The sequence below is a fragment of the Paralichthys olivaceus genome, chromosome 14, assembly GCF_024713975.1.
Source record: "Paralichthys olivaceus isolate ysfri-2021 chromosome 14, ASM2471397v2, whole genome shotgun sequence".
NCBI classification, from domain to species: Eukaryota; Metazoa; Chordata; class Actinopteri; order Pleuronectiformes; family Paralichthyidae; genus Paralichthys; species Paralichthys olivaceus.
In genome coordinates this window covers 8,832,681-8,850,802 of record NC_091106.1, presented here as the reverse complement: position 1 = coordinate 8,850,802, position 18,122 = coordinate 8,832,681, and the positions used below count along the sequence as shown (strand labels likewise).

The following is an 18,122-nucleotide window of genomic DNA, read 5'->3' as shown; positions in this document are numbered from 1 at the left end:
TAAGTGTCCAGGAAATCAATGTAAGACAATGTAATTTCCTCAGGGCCAGTGTTGAGTACTTTGTGAGACGTTTTCTTCTGTGCCATGAATAATCTAACTGGTCAAATAAGGCTGGGTGATGCTACAGGACATAGACCCTGACAACCAAAGTTATTTGACCACAGAAGTGGTGACTCAACTTTTTGAGTCAGAGCCTGGACCTTAACTGTGCAGAGAAAGTAAAGACAGAGAAATTACATCCAGACTATTCTGTAGGAAGAATGATCCAAAAGTCGCTGACTGTGCAGGTCTGATCCACAGCTACAGAAAATACTTTTTTGTTTGTTATCACCAGTCACCAAGGTTGTCACTTGTATTTTATAGAATATTTAAAGGATGTATTTAAATACTAACTAGCTATATGTCTGACTTAGTTAAACATCAGATGATATGAGCAAACCTAAGGTCATATTCTTTTCTTGCCACTGTAGTTCACAGTAGGACTCACCACATGAGGGCAGTCTAATGTTTGCTAATGACTAGTGTTTCGATGAAGGGAATGATTTGTATATAATATATCAGAAATACTTGCAGAAAACATACACTGTTGTGTTTTGGGACAATGGAAACAAAAATCCAACTACCACTGCAAAACAAATGACTTAACACCAAATAGAATATATACAGTGTAAATATAGATAATAATAATACAGCAAAACAAACTAAATGCTGGACAACAAGAAAACAAATGGTTAAAATTAAGAAGAAAGTGCAAAATCATAATCAATAAATAAAAGAACAGTAATAGCCTGGCACACCAAGTCAATTCTCTATTAGTAAGACCTGTAGGGGGAGCTGTGACTCTGCGTCGCCCAGGCTGAGCATGTGGCTGCAGACTCCGGGCCTCCTCAGCATGTAGGTGAGAAAGGTTTGTTCACAGTGAGAGGGCCAAAACCGAGGGAGCCGTGTGACATTTAATCATGCCTCCGGCGCATGCTGGATGATTAGCATCTCTGTGGAAAACAACAGTAACAAGCTCAAAATGCAGGATCCCACACAATCACCTGGCCGTGGTGCACGCAGTAACAAAGGCCCCGCTAATCAGCACAAAATCAGCTCCTGTGGCTCAGTGTGGTAACTCAACAATCACCATATTGCAAAGAGCCCTAACATTTGCTGAGAGCCAATGAATAAAAGCCACGGGTGGACGGAATACCCTCATGTAAACCTGTTTGATTCCTCGCTTATCTGTCACGGCTCTGTTTAAATATTATGGAAACAGAAGCTGTAACAAGAGGAAAAGATGCTGGAATAAACGTGTGAAAACCTTATCCTCCTCATAGAAAACACTGTGATATTTTCCTGACATCTTTGGAAGTTTTATTATTGATTATTATGTCTTTTTTCACAGATTTTTTCACTTCAATAGCTTTAATAATGGCAGGCAAGCAGTAGAGGGCGTTACTCCACCCAGGCCAATATTTCCTTTAATTTATGTCAAGCTGCACACTCATAGATGTCAGTTCCTTAAAAGTACAGTATTTTGGTCTTCAAGATCTATTAAGAATGAAATTAGTGAAATGTCCCAAAATGCCCTATATTACAATGTTATCGAAAATGAAAAAGTTATTCCAGGACCCTGCCTATCCCTGCAACCATCTGAACCAAAATGGAAATTCATAGTTTTTGCATAATCCTGCTGACGGGCAAAAAACAATCTCCTTTTCGAAAGTAATACGATTATTCAAAATATTACTCGAATTTTCTTTGCCACTTGGGGGCAGCACCAGCCGGCGATGAACATGTTCGCTCTTGGCTGCACACTCACACATCCAACACTATCTATTTAAGTATAGAGGGTTAGCGTAGGTCCTGTTTCTGCAGCAGCTAAATGTTTCTGCAATGCTCACTGGCTTGTTCCATGTTATTTTTGCAGGTTGTTTCAGTTTGTTAAGTGAACAGTCAGATGATCTGCTGCAGCAACACGTCCCTGATGTCAGTCAAAACTGTAAAGATGTGGGTCTCAAAACCACATATTTGTTTTGCTTATTGGCACGTTTGACAGTTTTCCATCCTTTCCTCCATTATCTATCATGCTTATCTGTTTGTGTGTATCACAGAGCAAACAAACATTCATACTCACATTCAATGGTCAAGTCTCCATGTAACCTAACCCCAATCTACATATCTTTGGACCGTCGGAGGAAACCTGCGTACCGAGAGAAAACCCATGCAAACATGAGGAAATAGTAATTTGTCTATTTTTGATATAAAATATTGATAAATGGAGCTTTACGGAGATGAGGCATTGCTATATTTAAAAGAAATTCAGTTCATAATTAATCATTATTGTGCCCCCTCAGTAGTTACCAACCATTGTCTGCTGATTTTTTTTTTCTTTTTTCATGTGAAGACGTCATTTAGATATCAACTCTGAATCATTCTCCCCATGACATTTACACCACCAAAACAATGTCCTCTCAATGCAGCAGTATCTCAGATATGAAACCTGGTTTGCTTCCAATCTTCCACTGCTATCGCGCTTGTGCGAGCAGGGTTATTCGATGTATTGAGGTCACTTCCTCTGAGAGCTGTGTGGGCACTGAAGCAGTGCTCTAGTCAGTGGCCTGCACCGTGTAGCCGGGGGTAAAATGGACTCACCAGTCAGGAGCACAGCAGCGGAGTGTCTCCCCGAAGTCCCTGGGGTCGGAGCAAACGATTACTGTGTGTGCGCGGTCTCGTTGCAGAAGCAGAGTTTGTTCTGCTCTGTGTGTTTTAGGAAGCAGCCTTGCTGCAAAGACAAAACTATCACCCACCAGCAGACATCAGAATCAAAATGACAGCTGAGGATACACGTGAGTTGTCAGATAGTATTGACATCTTCCCAGTCTGTACATATATTACAGAAGTTTCTGTTGTGCAGTTATAGCCCACTTAACCTCTAGTGAACTCCAGTTAACTGGAGCATGAGCACATGCCTCACTGAAGACCTCACTTGGCTCATTCCCTGGACTTTCCACCTCTCTAGAACCACATCCTGCCACTGTCCACTGCACTTAGGGAACACTGTCAGCAGTTAAAGGGCCACTCCAGCAGTGGATTGTATATTTAACCTATTTACTACAACTTATTGAAACTTCACATGACTGCATACCACTTTCAGACTTTCAATTCTTTTTCTTATTTCCACCCTGTCTTATAAAATATGACAATTTCAAATTGGTAAAAACAAATAATTTTTTTTTATATCTGGTATCTTCTTGACTCATTATCTTATCTTATCTTATATACCAGAAGTAAAGCCATTTTGATCACCACCCTAACCCATAAAATCCATCTCCTCCATGTTAGCAGATAGGACATATGCCAAACTACACAGTCAAAGTTCACGTCAAATAAATGTTTGTCGTTTGTCATCTGTCACCTGTGAACTTTAGAGTGTTTACTTTTTATTGTCAAGAAATATATCAAATAAAAATAATTATGTTAATAAAGTAATGTTTGTGTTAAATACTAAAAATGAATGTTTAATGTTAAATGCTTTATTAAACTCCTAAATCTAAATGTTAATTCTTAATCCAACAGATAAATCTAAATCTTAATATTAGGTATAAATGTTAAATGCTTAATCTAACTGTTAGAATGCTAAATATTAAATATGAAACGTTTTATAGAGCTGTTAAATCAAATTCTAAATGTTAAATGCATAATCTAACTAATGTAAATGCTGAAAATTTAATCTAACTGTTGAATCTAAATTGCTCTAAATTACTCAGGCTGCCTTGTGCCACTACATCTGTGCTGGTAATTTACTATATAGAAATGATATTCGACTCTCTCTGTTGACTGTTCACCAGCGCTGTCGCCTGGCAAAGTCAGTAAAGTTGTTTGTCAACTTCCTGTCCCCCTGAAATCCCCACACTGCCTCAGTCGCAGCCCCACCTTGCAGCTCTGAAGGTCAAGGGCACGACGGCAGACCCCCACCCTCCCCTGGTAAATCTTTAATAAGTCAAAGAGTCAACCCCATCTGGAACAGTTGAGAGCAGAGCTGCAGGGGAGCCGGCAGTGTTGCAGGAGGATGCTCTGAAAGCTGCTGCAGTTATTGCCCTGTTTTCTTCTGCAAATGTGACACCTTCTGACAGCCCAGCTGTTGTGCCGATTTCGTGCCCACAGGAAAGACATGTGAGGTGATGCAATCATGATGTGAGCGTGGAGAGAGACAAAAAGCATGCACTTAAACAGGTCCCACGGTGCTCAGGTGAAAAATAAACTGCACATACTCTGTGTCTGAGTTATCCTCGGTTACAAGAGTTAAAGCCGAAGGTTATGAAATTGTTGTTTAGTGCCAGACAGATCCCAAGGTCACAGACGTCTGAGAATCCTCGTTGCTTTTATAAATATGTAATTGTGGTAAATATTGGGCAACAGGTTTTTGTTGCTTTTAAAGGATTCTACTTCCTCGGCTGCCCCTGCAGACTGAAGCTGTGAGATAGGATTCATGCTCCGTGTGCTATTAAAGGCTCCATTGTGAAGTGTTTGTATTCCAGAAATTAGAATATTCAGCAGGATCAAGAAAGGTGACTTCACTGAATAATTTAAATGGGGATAGATAGTAAATTGAGCCAGTGTGATGACAGTGGTGATGAACTGAGCCCAAACAGGCTGCAGAGATGAGGAGAAGGCAAGCTCATCAAACTGCTAAATGAATGGAAGCATGGGATGAATCAACAGGAATTAATTACTTTTGTAATGTTTGCAGATTCATGTTTGCCTCTTCTTCTTTGTGTCAGTAATTCCGCGGGTGCCGAGGGCAGAGGAGAGGGTGGTGGTAGATGAAAGCGCTGTGAAATCAGGACATAAACAAAGCCAGGAGCAGAAAGAGGGGGCCAACGCTTGAACACCGTGCCATAACAGACAGCCTTTGGGGCTGTTTTTCTCATCTGCCAGGAGCTTTTCAGGATCTGTTTTATCTGCTCTGCCTTTCCACCCACCCTCCCGCCCGCCCCTCTGGATACGGCTCCATATGATATGTGTCCAGTTTGGTTTCACTCCAGCCAGCAGACACGCACTCTGCCTTCTTCACTGTAACCAGCCAGTCTCTCGTGTGTTTGAGAGCAGCTTAACCTCTTTTCTGCCTGAGCGAGTTTGGTCACATTAAAGTGAAAGTCACAAAAATTAAAAATGTATTTTGATGCTATGATCTATCTATCTATCTATCTATCTATCTATCTATCTATCTATCTATCTATCTATCTATCTATCTATCTATCTATCTATCTATCTATCTATCTATCTATCTATCTATCTATCTATCTATCGCTTTTATGTAAATCCTAATACAGTATATAAATCCAAATGTCAGTATGATGATGAAGTTTCCCACGGTTAGCATGACTGAAAATATAATGAATTCTTTACCAGGCAGGAGGTCAGAGAGTTTGAGTTGATCACAGCTCCATTAATAGAAAATGCTGTTCTTGACACCTGTATTGATTCTTATTGGAAAGACGCCTGTTCTGTCTGCCTCCACAAAATCAATAGCAGCCAAAGTCAGTGAATCCTTTGTGCGGCAAAATTCAGAATGTCTGCAGATAACAGTTAGGCCAGTTTACCTTAACCTAAGTTTATATGAACCTGTAGTAATAAATCATATATATTGATAAATAGAGGTGAGCGGGTCTTTGTTGTGGCTGCTCCTAATTTATGGAACAGTTTACCTCCTCATATCAGAACCACTCAGACCATAGACAAAGCCATTGCTAAAGACCCACTTCTTTCAGTTTGAGACCTTGATTTTCATCTGCTTTTGTGTTTTATTTTATTTTATCCTTAAATATTTACAATGTTCAAAATTATTTTCCTATCATATTTATATGGTGTTATTATATAAGTAAATCAATTTAGTTTCTTCTTCTTCTTCATATATTGAGCCAGTTCAGCCCTTTGTTTTAAACATGCTATTTAAATAAAATTTCACTGTTTACTGTAAACTTGAAATTAATTATTAGCTTTAGTTATCAAATACATGCAGTGAAGATATTCACCTGTGGGTTGTAACAGAAGAACTACAAAAAAAGCTCAAGTAGCTTAAATTAGGAACTACATTACTTAGTTTACTACCACTATTTCTCAGTATGTGATCAAAATCAGTCATCATGAACTGAGCATTTTGAGAAAGTTTGCTGTCATGCACATTTACAAACTTGGAACTTGCTGCTCCCCAACACTTCTGTTGTATACAAAACTCTGTATACTGTAAATTTACTGATAAGACGTGCTTTTAAAAGCCCCTGCAGGGATAAACCGGTGAATCAAATTTGATGCACAACACATCTGGGCTCTCAAAAATCCTTTTAGGGATGGTTTGAGAGTCTCCATCGCTGGCACTCAGCTCCTGTGTTCTTCATCAGACCCAAATTAGTGGCATTACGCTCAGAGAGCCATCTCATAAATGGATTTCTTGTTGTATGTGATGCTCCATAGGGGAATCGCTGCATCATGTGGCCATCTGTCTTCATACTTCCAGCCTCCTGAGCTGCTTTCCCAGAAATCAACACCCTGTGGTCTGAATCACACTCACCATCCTGTCATCTACGTTTTTTTTTTTTTTTTATCATCAAGGTCTGTAAGCACCGTCAACCTGTTTTTCCTCAAGAGCACATGCTGAGCTCAGTCGTTACAGGCCACAGGCATGACACTCTGCAGGGAACATTACAAATAATACCACCATCTTTAGGCTGTGAGTGATCTCATGGCTGAGAGATTTCGTAATCAATGGTTGCATTGATCACTGACATCACATCTGTTTCTCTATCATATAGAACTACAAGTGCATCTAAACATCTATTGACATATTAGCTTCTCATCCTCATCTCTTTGCAGGATCACTGTTTTATTTAATTTCAAATGTTGTCAGGAATGGAAATTCATCAACCCAGACAAATACATGTGCCAATTTTAATATCAGTCCATATCTCAATAATTAGCACAAGAAATGTCACATCACACTCTTGACAATAAGCGAAACATTTTTACAATGTGGAGGCAAATCAAATATGTGTTATACCTCCTCAGTGTGTTTGCACAAGGTATGAGCATCATATATTGAACCATTGTTATGTTACTATTGATAAAAATGACGTATTATGACTTTTATATTAAGTATTGATATTGTTGTATCGCCCAGATCCATAATACAACAAATATACATAAAAGTTAGAGCATAACAGGTCTTGTTTATTGTTGCTCTAGATGAAAAAAGTAACACCACTCTCTATCTGTACGGTATATACAGTTATAATGCCAGTTAGCTTAGCTCTGCATAAAAGCATGGCTCAGTACAAAGGTATCAGTATAAATGTCCCTATCTTTTCAAAACAATATTCTAATTCCTAAGAAATGACAAATCTTTCATTTAAAGCTAATTAATTAATTTTATAATTGAGAGAGCTACAGTGGCAAAGACAAAGAGTGGGAGAATTTACAGTGTATCCTAGTGGTTTTATGTGAATAGTACACAATGTGCCCTGTTCGATTCCTGATGGAGACCTTCGCTGCATTCGGTATGCGTCCACATCACACCACTAGTTTTGGAGCTTGATTTCATCTTGTGTTATCATTTTTTATCGTGACTAAATATGAACACTGCTATTATGTTATTATTACTCCATTAGTTACTGTCCCTCTTAGCACCTGGAAGCATTGCTCTCCCATCTGCGGGCTGCCTGTGAGGACGCCAGTGGAGTCACCAGCCAAATTGGCCACCTCCATCTTGGAGCTAGAGACAAAGTTGGCGTCCCTGTAAAGTGGCACTCGGATATGTGCTGTGCCCACTTTTTCTGCTGCTAATTGTATGGCAGCGAAGGCCACTCTCTCAAATGAGTCCCTCCATCACAATGGACTCATCTGGCGCAGTCACTGTTTTTGCCATTGACAGCAACAGCCTTGTGGGACAGGGCCAGGGCACAGCACGGCTTTTACTACCCTTTTGTGTTGGTTTTTGGCTCGGTTATATTTCTATGTGGCACATTTTGACATAAGCAGAGCATTTGTTTATTTGACAAATGTTAATGTTAAGTGCAGTATGATAAATTACATTCCATAAACATTGTATATTCTTTTAAAACACCTGGATTTGCTTTAAGATCACAGACACATTGACTATCTACAGTGTGTCCTCTGGGGGGCACTGTTGTATCGAGCTACGCGGCAGGATCCGGCTGTAGGAGCTGAAGAAGGAGGAAAGTGGCAGGGCTGTCTACCACCCTATCAGTGTTTGTGTCCTCACTTTGTAAGACAATGGCACTTTATTCTTATCAAATCTAACCTCCACCAGGAGAAGGAGATGGATCGCGCACCAGTCTACTCGCTGCAGTGAATTAAATCAGAATTCCATTATAGAAAAACATATAAACTCCCACAATTCAATACCACCGCTGTATGACCAAAACAGGAAATATGGTACATGTTGACTGCAGGATATAGGCACTATCATTTCAAAGAGGAATAACTGAAGGGCTCTCAGTGAGCAGACTCCATTAATCGATACTATGCGTGATTCTGAATGATGGTCGTTCTGCTAATAGAACTGACATGCTCATTCGAGTTACGACCAAATTACTGTAGGAATGTTGATCCCTGCGAGAACAATAGGTCTGATCCTGGGCCAGCGTACAAAGCAGTTTTATTAGCATATGTAATGAGTTAGAGATTAAATATGTTGTCTATGTGTTAGAAGCGAGGCTAGAAGCATTCAGATAATACATAATGTGCTGTATAATTTAAGATTTGAGACCTGACCTTGCCCCTATTGAATCACATTACTCAAAATCTTTGATTGGCCTGCCCCTCACATCTCACCTCCGCTCTTTTTCACCACCAGTTAAACCCACTCACACCTCAGGTATTTGAATACGGATGCCATCTTTCACAGTGTTATTGGCCTCCTTCTCCCCTCCGTCCTTCATTACAAATGATCTCTCAGCACTAATGAGTACATGTCTAAAAATACCCTCTATGTCCAGAGAGCTGGGTGTGTTGTAGTGCACGTTGAGCTTAAACAGATGTTAATGGTTATGGAATATCAGAGATGTGTAATGAATTGAGGCACAGCGAGTCCGACTTCATTTAGAGGGAATATTTTAATATTCAACATGCATCTGCACCCAGCCGCTGAGATTCTGCAGCCATGGATTCATTTCAGAAACCTCCCAACACCCCTCATGACTATCTTTTTAACATAAAGGTGGTGTTCCCTGTTGCCATAGTAACACCGCATGACCTTTCCTGAGAGGTCGAGCTCATGTCAGTGTGTTGCATGAACGATTTCGTTCCAGGCCTCCGCACAGTGGTGGTCTTTGCAGTAGGAAATGGTCTCTGGTTTGACAGATGAGGGAAGGGCTCCAACTGGACTTGGTCTCGGGTTGAAAGAAAGCACGAGGCAATGGATAGAGCTGTCACCACCTACGTCTAATTAACTGACAGGATCCCCTCGTTGCCTCCCAAACCCATTGTTGGCATTGCGTGCAAGCTACATCTGAAATAAAACAAAAAGACATAAAAAACAAAAAGATAAACTCATAAACTGCTTGCAAATGCTACAACCCTGCTGACTAAAGATGTGTGGAGCAGATACTGATGGATTAGACCAAAATAAACCAAGCAATGTCATGCTGGATGGGTTAAGAGAAATGAAATGGTATTTCAGTCTGATTATCAGACTATTTCCAGCAACATACTTAAAGTACAGACACATTTAATGCTATCTTGTTTTTCTACAGAGGCCAGGAATATTGTCTGGGCAATGAGTTTCCTCTCATGATAACTGGGATAAAATATATTTTTATTTTAGGAAAAAAATTAATGAATTGGAAGACAAACTACAGCAAACAGCAAACTAGCTTTGTCTTTGTCTTTATTATAGTCAGATTATGTTGCTCAACAAACCTGGAAGTGACACAGTGTTGCACGATGGCGGCCACGTGGGTTAGAGACACACCAGACGACTTCATCAGGCCCATGAGTTCATCATGACTGGATGATAAGTGCCAACCCAGCAAAACGTTTGCAGGATGGAGTCAGCCATAAACAGGACCCCACACCCTTCTCTCCCTCCGTGAGAAACTGAGGGGAGACATTGAGAGCAGGCCTCCCCCTGTTCCTGCCCAAGGGTTTGAGTCTAATTCAGACAAGATGTTGGATGTTCAACAGCCTCCTTTTCTCATTTGTGGCGCAGATCTAGATGAAAAGGTGGCGAGCGGCAGGAGCAGACCCCTCTGGAGGGGTTTCATTAGATATTACAATGTAAGCTTCCTCCAAGGCCAGGGTCAAAGATGGCTCCTATTTGCACCTTATTTCATGGCCAGGAAGATATTCGACCCACGCAGACTCCATCTGGTTCACATGGAGGTCTTGTTTAAGAATTGCTTTTGTGGCACGCAATGCAGCACAGCTTGTATTGCCCCTAAATAAGAGGTAAATAAGGATTGTGTAAAAGGAGACGAGGGCAGGGTTTTATTTTATACAAAGAAACTTCATTTCCAGGATTGCAACCAGATGAAACCAGCTCAGTGGTTTCAGATTTGAGGAGTGCAACATGTGACAATCTTGTGAGTGAGTTTCCGGGCCCTGGCTATCAGTGAGCCTGTTGTCTTTGTACAGTCCTACTGAGCATGATAATGCCCGAGTAACCTCCCCTTCTGTCCTCATGGTCTGCTTTGTGTCCTTCACAGACGGTAATCAGATACAGTGGGCTGATTGTGGAACAAACGACCTGGGGCAGTCCAGCTGCACAGGAGTGAGGGTTTCAACCCTGAAATGATGATGTCACCGCTCCCATGTGACAGGGCTCAGTTTCACTGTCAGATCAATTATTCACAGCGTTTAATTGGATCAGCTGAATCCAGATCGCTCCAGGGATCCATTTCCAGTAACAGCAGCTGCAAATAAACCCTGAGCCAGCACACAAGACATAAGACTGCAGATCAATATCCACAGACAATACAGCACACCTCACTGATTTAAAAAAAAAAACACCCAAATAATATGCTGGAAGGAAAGAATCTGTACGTTAAGGAATAAATTTGCTTATTTAGAGTCATCCAGGCTGCTTCATACTGTAACATACATGGAGGTGATGATCTCAGAGCGTTGGGTGGAGGCCAATCTGTGATGATGCTTCATTCATTAATCACACGGTCATGTACAGCGGCATTCGCAGCCTCTTAGTCATCAGATATTCCCCTGGCCTCTGCTCCACTCCCGCCTCCGACTCCTTACAAGCCTTCCAGTCAAAGCTGGCCTTTGTGCAAGGGGGGGGTCAGCGTGGACCATGACAGTTCTACTCCCTCCATTAGTGCTAGGTTTCAGGATACAGAGTATAGTGCAGAGAGCCCTCCATTCACAAGGTAGGAGGAGGGGAGGGGGTCAAGACACAAGGCCTATATCTCTGTGGAAAAGGAGAAAGAGCAGCCCATTCATCTTCAGTCGTAGGACGGCACTCACACATGTGAAGGTTCTTGGGAAAGTTACTTTCCCAATTATACACAGTCGTCTCTGTTTTCACATGAAACCCACAGTGTTTATCTTGTCTGCTTTCAAATGTTAACTAATTTACAAACTATTTATTTAGGATTTATTCTATACAATCTTATCAATAAGTACACTTGACCTTAAGCTAATAAGCGGTTAAGTAATCCAACCTACACACCAGCTAGTGATCATCTTAGTCACCGAAAGCCCATAAGTTGCTGACGGAAAAAGATTTATAAGACCCCTGGTTCCCATCATCATGCATTTACCCGGGAGCCATGAATACATCTCTTTCATTCCCTCCATGTATGCAGTCCTATGCCACCTATAGAGGCAGGTCTCACAAAGTCCTGAGTGTCTTTTGGCAGGTTTACAGACATGTTCGCTAGCAAAAATGAGCCTAGCTGTGACTCCATTCACGACATATCTTTTGACTGGAGAACATTACTTTCTTTGACAGTCATAGACTCGCCATCCATTCGCACCTCACTGCTCAGCCTCAGGCGTCTACAGAAATAGTTACAAATGAAGGTTTATTACACTCCATGACCTTTATAGCACTGACAGGAGACTTTAGAAACAAAACAATATGTAGACTTCTTTTTTACTTCTTTAACTGCTGCAATTTGACCCGAGGTTTAACCGCTGCCGACCACTGCAGTGGTTTATTTGAGGACGTAGAAGAGGACATATTCAACTCGGTCCACAGACTGAGTTTCAAGTGGTTCCTTTAAAAAGCATTGCATTGGCAGCAGTACACGCATTGTTCCAAAAGGGAACTAAACATGATTAAAAATCAATGGGAGTTTAGAATGAATCAGAGCGAGCACAGAGAGAGTGCTGATCAATGTTTCCAGAGTCTAATTCTATTAATCATACGTGCTCAGAGAGTGAGGGTGACCCCAGTATGTATGACCAGCAGCTTCACAGGACACAACGACCTTGTGACTGGTGACCTTTTCTGTGTCTCCCTCTTAGACCTGAGGGGACGAGCTGTGGAGACTCGGCTAATCTGCTTTGTTCACCACTCAACTGCAGCTCTAATAAGCCTATTGATCCAGTGTTCAGGCTGGAGCCAGGCTGGGTTAGCAGGCTGTGTGGGTAAATGGTGAGGGGAGACGGTTCAGGGTTTACCATTTAACAAAGCAGTCAGCAGCAGACTGCTCCACCAGGATTAGTTTAGCTTTAGCCTCAGCTAGGTTGGAACAAGTGAACATGGGACCTAGATACAACGTGGCCTGTATCTAAATGCTCAACATCACAGACAGGGCTCCTGTATGTCAGGACTTACCTGTGTCTGCTTGCACAAGAGAACATCCCAGTGGTTTGCTCACTAGGTTGAAGATGCTGAGGATTGTAGACGTGGGACAGTTTACATATTCAATATGAAGGGAGCGTTGTGTTAGGTCGGCCGAGACAACCCTGTGGAATTTACTGGCTGGCTCTGCAATAATAATGTGGTGCCTGAAATGCTGCGTTTGTCAAAAGCCACTGTTTATTCACGTTATAAGATATGTGATTCAATTTTGCACTTGAGTTGATACAGAAAGCACAATAATGTTTAGTAAGTCATATGGGAAATCATGCACCATTGCTATTTTACTTAGATTTCAAGCTATGCTATTTTGGCTACATATGGCTCTAATGATCTTAGTATGTTGTGTTAGTGTGTGTGTGTGTGTGTGTGTTAGATGAACCTTACTGACTTTATTAAGTCACTGAGTTTTCATCTAGTATGACCTTGAGGTTGAATTTTGTGGGGAGGTCAAATGTCTCTGCAACATTCGGATGATAAGACATACACAATATTATAGTTATTTGTGGTCCTCAGAGGATGATTCCTGATGTGTTCGCCTGATGTGTTCGTGATATGCCAGCTGCATGCCGCCGGACGTAGAGACCTGCACCATGTGGTGATGGTGGCCCAGCATGTTATTGGAATGGAGCTCCCGACCCTGGACATAATCTACGCTGGCCAACTGAAGAAGGCCAGCAGTATTTTCAGAGACCACACACACCCCGAACACTACCTGTTTGATCCACTGCCACCGGGCAAACATTAAGATCCTCCACCAACAGACTGAGGAACAGGTTTTATACCAGAGATATGACATCCAAACACAACAAAGACTGTCACACACACTTTCAGTGACTGCAGACTGAACATACCATACACACCAAGGACTGTGACTAACATTCACACACGCCAAGGACTGTGATTAACACACACACTTCAAGGACTGTAATTAACACACACAACCCACACACACTCCACCCTCAGAGAGGGAAAAAATCTTCATTTGTAAATACAGTTAATCAATTTCATTCTACCTGAGGATGATGACAATAAAGACCTTGGGTCTTGAATGAATTGCCAATCTTTGCTTTGTTCAGAAATATCAGCAAAACTGATGATATTTGCTCAGCGGCAGTTTGTGTTTAGAGTGAATTATCAAATGTTAACACGCTAATATGATCAAGCAAGACAGTGATCAAAATATATGCATGTAAGCATTGTGAATGAGTTAGCAATCTGATAGTAGTGTTTAGCTTAATGCCCCACAATACTTAAGCACAGCCCCATGGCACTGTTGTCATAGCATGTCTTATCCTGAAAAATAAAAAGTATCCCACAGCAAAAAGTCTCTCGCTGCTCTGTGATAGAGTTGAAGTCATGATGTTGAGTCACGTTAAACACGACAACATTTTTTTGACCACTTACATAAACATTCTCTGTTGTGCCCTGAGCCCTGACAAGTCTATTTCAAAATATCCTGCCAGAAAAGGCTGTGAGACTGGGCTGCTGTCAGTGCTGCACACAGGTCCTGGGAGAATCCTCAAGAGCAGACTGAGTCACAGTTATTGGTCAAGGAAATGAATTTCCTCTGAAAAAATAATCTCAACAGAGCCACACCTTGTTTACTCATGGCCATGCTCTCCTCTACTGACTGGCCCTCAGAGGCAAGATGATTGCTGCCTCACGTACTGTAACTCAGTCATCACCGCAGCTCTGAGGTTAACAGCACTTCCCGGGCAAAAAAAACTCTCAACTCTTTTGTAACAAACATGACCTGACAAGAGAAAAGGCTGAAATAAGAGAGCGAGGGTAGTCAGAGCTGACATTGGGTTAAATACATTCGAGATGCAGAAATGAATTAGGGCAAAAAGGGAGCTCGAATTGAACAGACAAGCCGCGGTTCCTCCGGGGGCGATTATGAAACTAGACGTTACAGTGAAATGATTCTCCATTCTGATGTTTTCATGAAACATTTCTATTTCTGGACTATCCTCCCCTCACCAAGCGAGCGCACAAACATCAGAACATACTCAGCACACTGAACTTTACTCTGAGGGTTATTGTGGATGGCAGATGTAGTCATTCAAACATGCAAAGAGTGCATAAGAGTGTGTTCCTCTTAAGGGGACATGCACTCTCACACATGAACATGCATGCATGCACAAAGTGAAAGTGCAACACAGTACAGGCACACTTTACATCAATCAGATCGAGAGAAGGAGAGGCTTTGTGCTGAAGCGACTGTCCTTTATATTTTGTGTATTCACTGTGCGTGAACACAGCTCAGTCCTCTCACTGGTGCTCACATGAAAGACTTAATTTAGGGTTGAGTAACACCATTGCGTAATTCTTCTTTGTTTTCTCTGGGACCGATGTGGAAAATGTACTGAACAAAAAGTCATACGACAGCTATGTCTAATTCCACAAAGCACAACATATCCCACCCCCCTACACTCTTTCTCTCTCTCTCTCTTGGGCCTGTGGCAACAAATACTTCATGTTCGCTTTCCCTTACAGAGTGAGATCACCAGTCTGTGTATGTATGTGTTGCAAATATTCTCAGCTGCCCCAGCCAAGTCTGCCCTGCCCTGTCAGACAGCAAAACGCTTGCATGTGTAATTTCTGGCCCGGAGGGGTGACGAACAAAAAGTAACAGTTGGTGTGCATGTGTGCGTTGTCGACTTGTGCCAACATGTTTTCTGTTTTCTTATTTGTTGGAGTGGCATGAGCCTGGAATGCATTACGTTTTCTGGATAGTGAATCTCCGAGTGCTCTCTAGCCGCCGTCTCTGAGCTGGGTCAGAGGTTGCGGCACATATTGTCCCAATATGGAAACTGCTCTTCCAGCTCTGCAGCACCAAGGCTGGCCACACTGAGCTCTTTGTTACGACTGCCAAACACCCCGGTCAGGTCAACAACACGGCTTCCAAACCAATTAACAAAGGATTTTTTTCATTTGTGTCCCGAATACACACACACACAGATTTTCTACGCTGCTGCAGTGAAAACAAGTGAAAACACCAGAACCCTTTTCCCTCCTTTGTCTGTCTGTTATGTTTAAAATAGCACCAGAACCATCTGGCTCAGCTCCAGCTGTTATGAGAGGAGAGGAAGAGATGGAGTTGCTAGGAAGAGGGCGGGTGGTTGAGGGGGGTGTGCAAAAAAAAAAAAGGATGGAAATAGAGTGAGAGCCACAGAGGAGGAGGGGTATCTACTGAAAAATCCTGTTATGCAACCCGTTTTCTGGGGCTGGCGTATTGCATCTGTTAAAAATGGAGGAGAAAAACAGCTTTGCAATTAGCGTTCCGTGTCCTGAGGGTCCTGGTCTCTCCCAATCACATCGCTCTGTCCTGCTCTCCCCAGCGTGCGTGTTGCTAAGCAGATGATGTGACTCAGGATGGAACACACACACACACTGATAGCAAAGCTCTGGCCGCCTCCATTTGCTCCGGTGTGTACTGGAACAGACCAGTCTCACAAATTAAACCAAGCTGAGTTGTTGTTTGCTCTGCCTCGGCTGCTCCCATGAGCGCTGTGAGAGATTTTGGACGAAGCTTCAAGCGTTGTTGTTTTTTTTATTCTTTGATTTTTCACATTCAAAGGTTTACAGAAACTTTGGGTGTGGTCTCCATACACAGGTGCTTCCTCTGTGGTGAGTCGGGTGTTTATGGGTCTAGTCCTGCTTCCTGACTTCCAGATAAGGACCACCCACCGAGGCCTCATCACTCCAAATCCGTCAGCGGTTAATGATCCCTGGGGAAGCTCCAACATTCTTATAGCGAAGCTGTGAAGTAGTTACTCAGCATTTATCAAAGTCTGCAGAAACATGATCTCTTGGAAAATTACAAACACTAATATATAACAGCAGACAAGTGTTTCCCTTTGCTTGGCAGCATGTTAACATACCATTTCATACACTGTGATAACCATTTTCATAAATACAACAGGGAGGCATGTGTCCCCTCAGGGCGAGCTGTTAACAAGGGTAAAATATGTCAGGTTTAGACAACCTAGTTCAGGCAAGACCTTTTATCTCCATTGTTCCTCTAATTGTTATGGAGTTCTTTTCAGAGGTTAATCCGAGCTAAACTAGGCGGGTGTGTAATCTGAGCCTAAAAAGATTGGATGTTGAGGTTGTTCAATTAGGTCAGGCAGCAGTGAAATTATGCCTCGCAGAAGCACTCAATGCTCTATGTACTGCTTGTGTAAAAAAGGAAAGAGGAGGCAGAGGCTGTCTTTCATTGTTCCACATGGCCGCGGCTAATGGTCTCCATCCCTGGTGTGAATGGAAGGTATTTGTGTGAGAGTGTGATGCATTATTTAAGAGTAAACATGGTGGAGACAGAGAGGCCCAGCGGTGGTGAGGTAGTATTGATTGTGACAGGCCAGAGGAGACATGCACACCTCTCTTAAGTGTCTGGGGCTTCTCGCAATGCCCCCACAAATCAACTTTTATTGCTCCAGCTTTGGAGTCTCCGCAGTCAGCAGCCTATCAGGCAAAGCAGCTTAGCAGAGATAGCCTGCGGCAGTCCCACTGTGGGCCTTAGCGCTATCAATCGATCATTCATCACTAGTCCCTAAGAAACAAAAACAAGCAGCCAAAAGACAACCATGGGAGGGAGGCGGCTGAACTGCACTGTGTCACACAGCTCTTGGCTGGGTGGAAAAACCCTGTCAGGTTTTATTTGGGAACAGTCCACAGCCTGTTCTGTGCGGCAGAAATTGAAACATTCGAGGAGGAGAGGGAGAAGAAAAGTAATGAGAAAAACTTTTCTGAAAGAGGTCGGATGAAATGTGGCCCCCCGGTGCCCCCCGCTCCTCCGCGCTCCCTCCCTCCTCCAGCCCTCCTGCACATTCCTCTCCCCTCAGCAGATCTGGCATGCCCCACAGGAGGCGGCGGCAGCAGCAGCACAGTAATCTTTTCAAAAGGGCGGATTTGAGCGGCCGCCAGGGCAGCTGGCCAACTATTTCTCATTTGGAGCTGGCCTGGAGATGACCCTCCTGTTGGAGCCCCACTCTCAGGAAAAACAAAAACGCCAGCGCCAAGTAAGGGAGCGCCTTGGCAACACTGGAGAGCCGGGAACAGACCAGCAAAAGGAAAACAGGGAAACCGCAGGCCTGCTCTTGGGAACATCTGCACCGCCTTCCTGTGTTAAATGAAAAAAATTTAACTTAATACTGTCTGCATGAGCCTGAGGGACTTAACAAAAACATGGGAGGGCTGTGTTTCATTCTCTTTTTTCTTGGAACTCTGTCTGCATGTCTTTTTTTCCCCTTTGTCCATTTCCCTCTCTGTCTAACAATTTCCCGAGCCCAAC

General features: G+C 42.6%; 1 long non-coding RNA gene across 1 annotated transcript; it reads right to left on the bottom strand.

The window, feature by feature from the left end:
• Positions 1-9,100: 9,100 nt before the first annotated feature.
• On the bottom strand, positions 9,101-14,855 carry LOC138413623 (uncharacterized). Its single transcript, XR_011246024.1, has 3 exons — positions 11,105-14,855; positions 9,925-10,929; positions 9,101-9,514 (listed from the first exon to the last, which is right to left on the bottom strand). It is a non-coding gene; the product is annotated as an uncharacterized lncRNA (long non-coding RNA).
• Between the last annotated feature and the right edge of the window lie 3,267 nt (positions 14,856-18,122).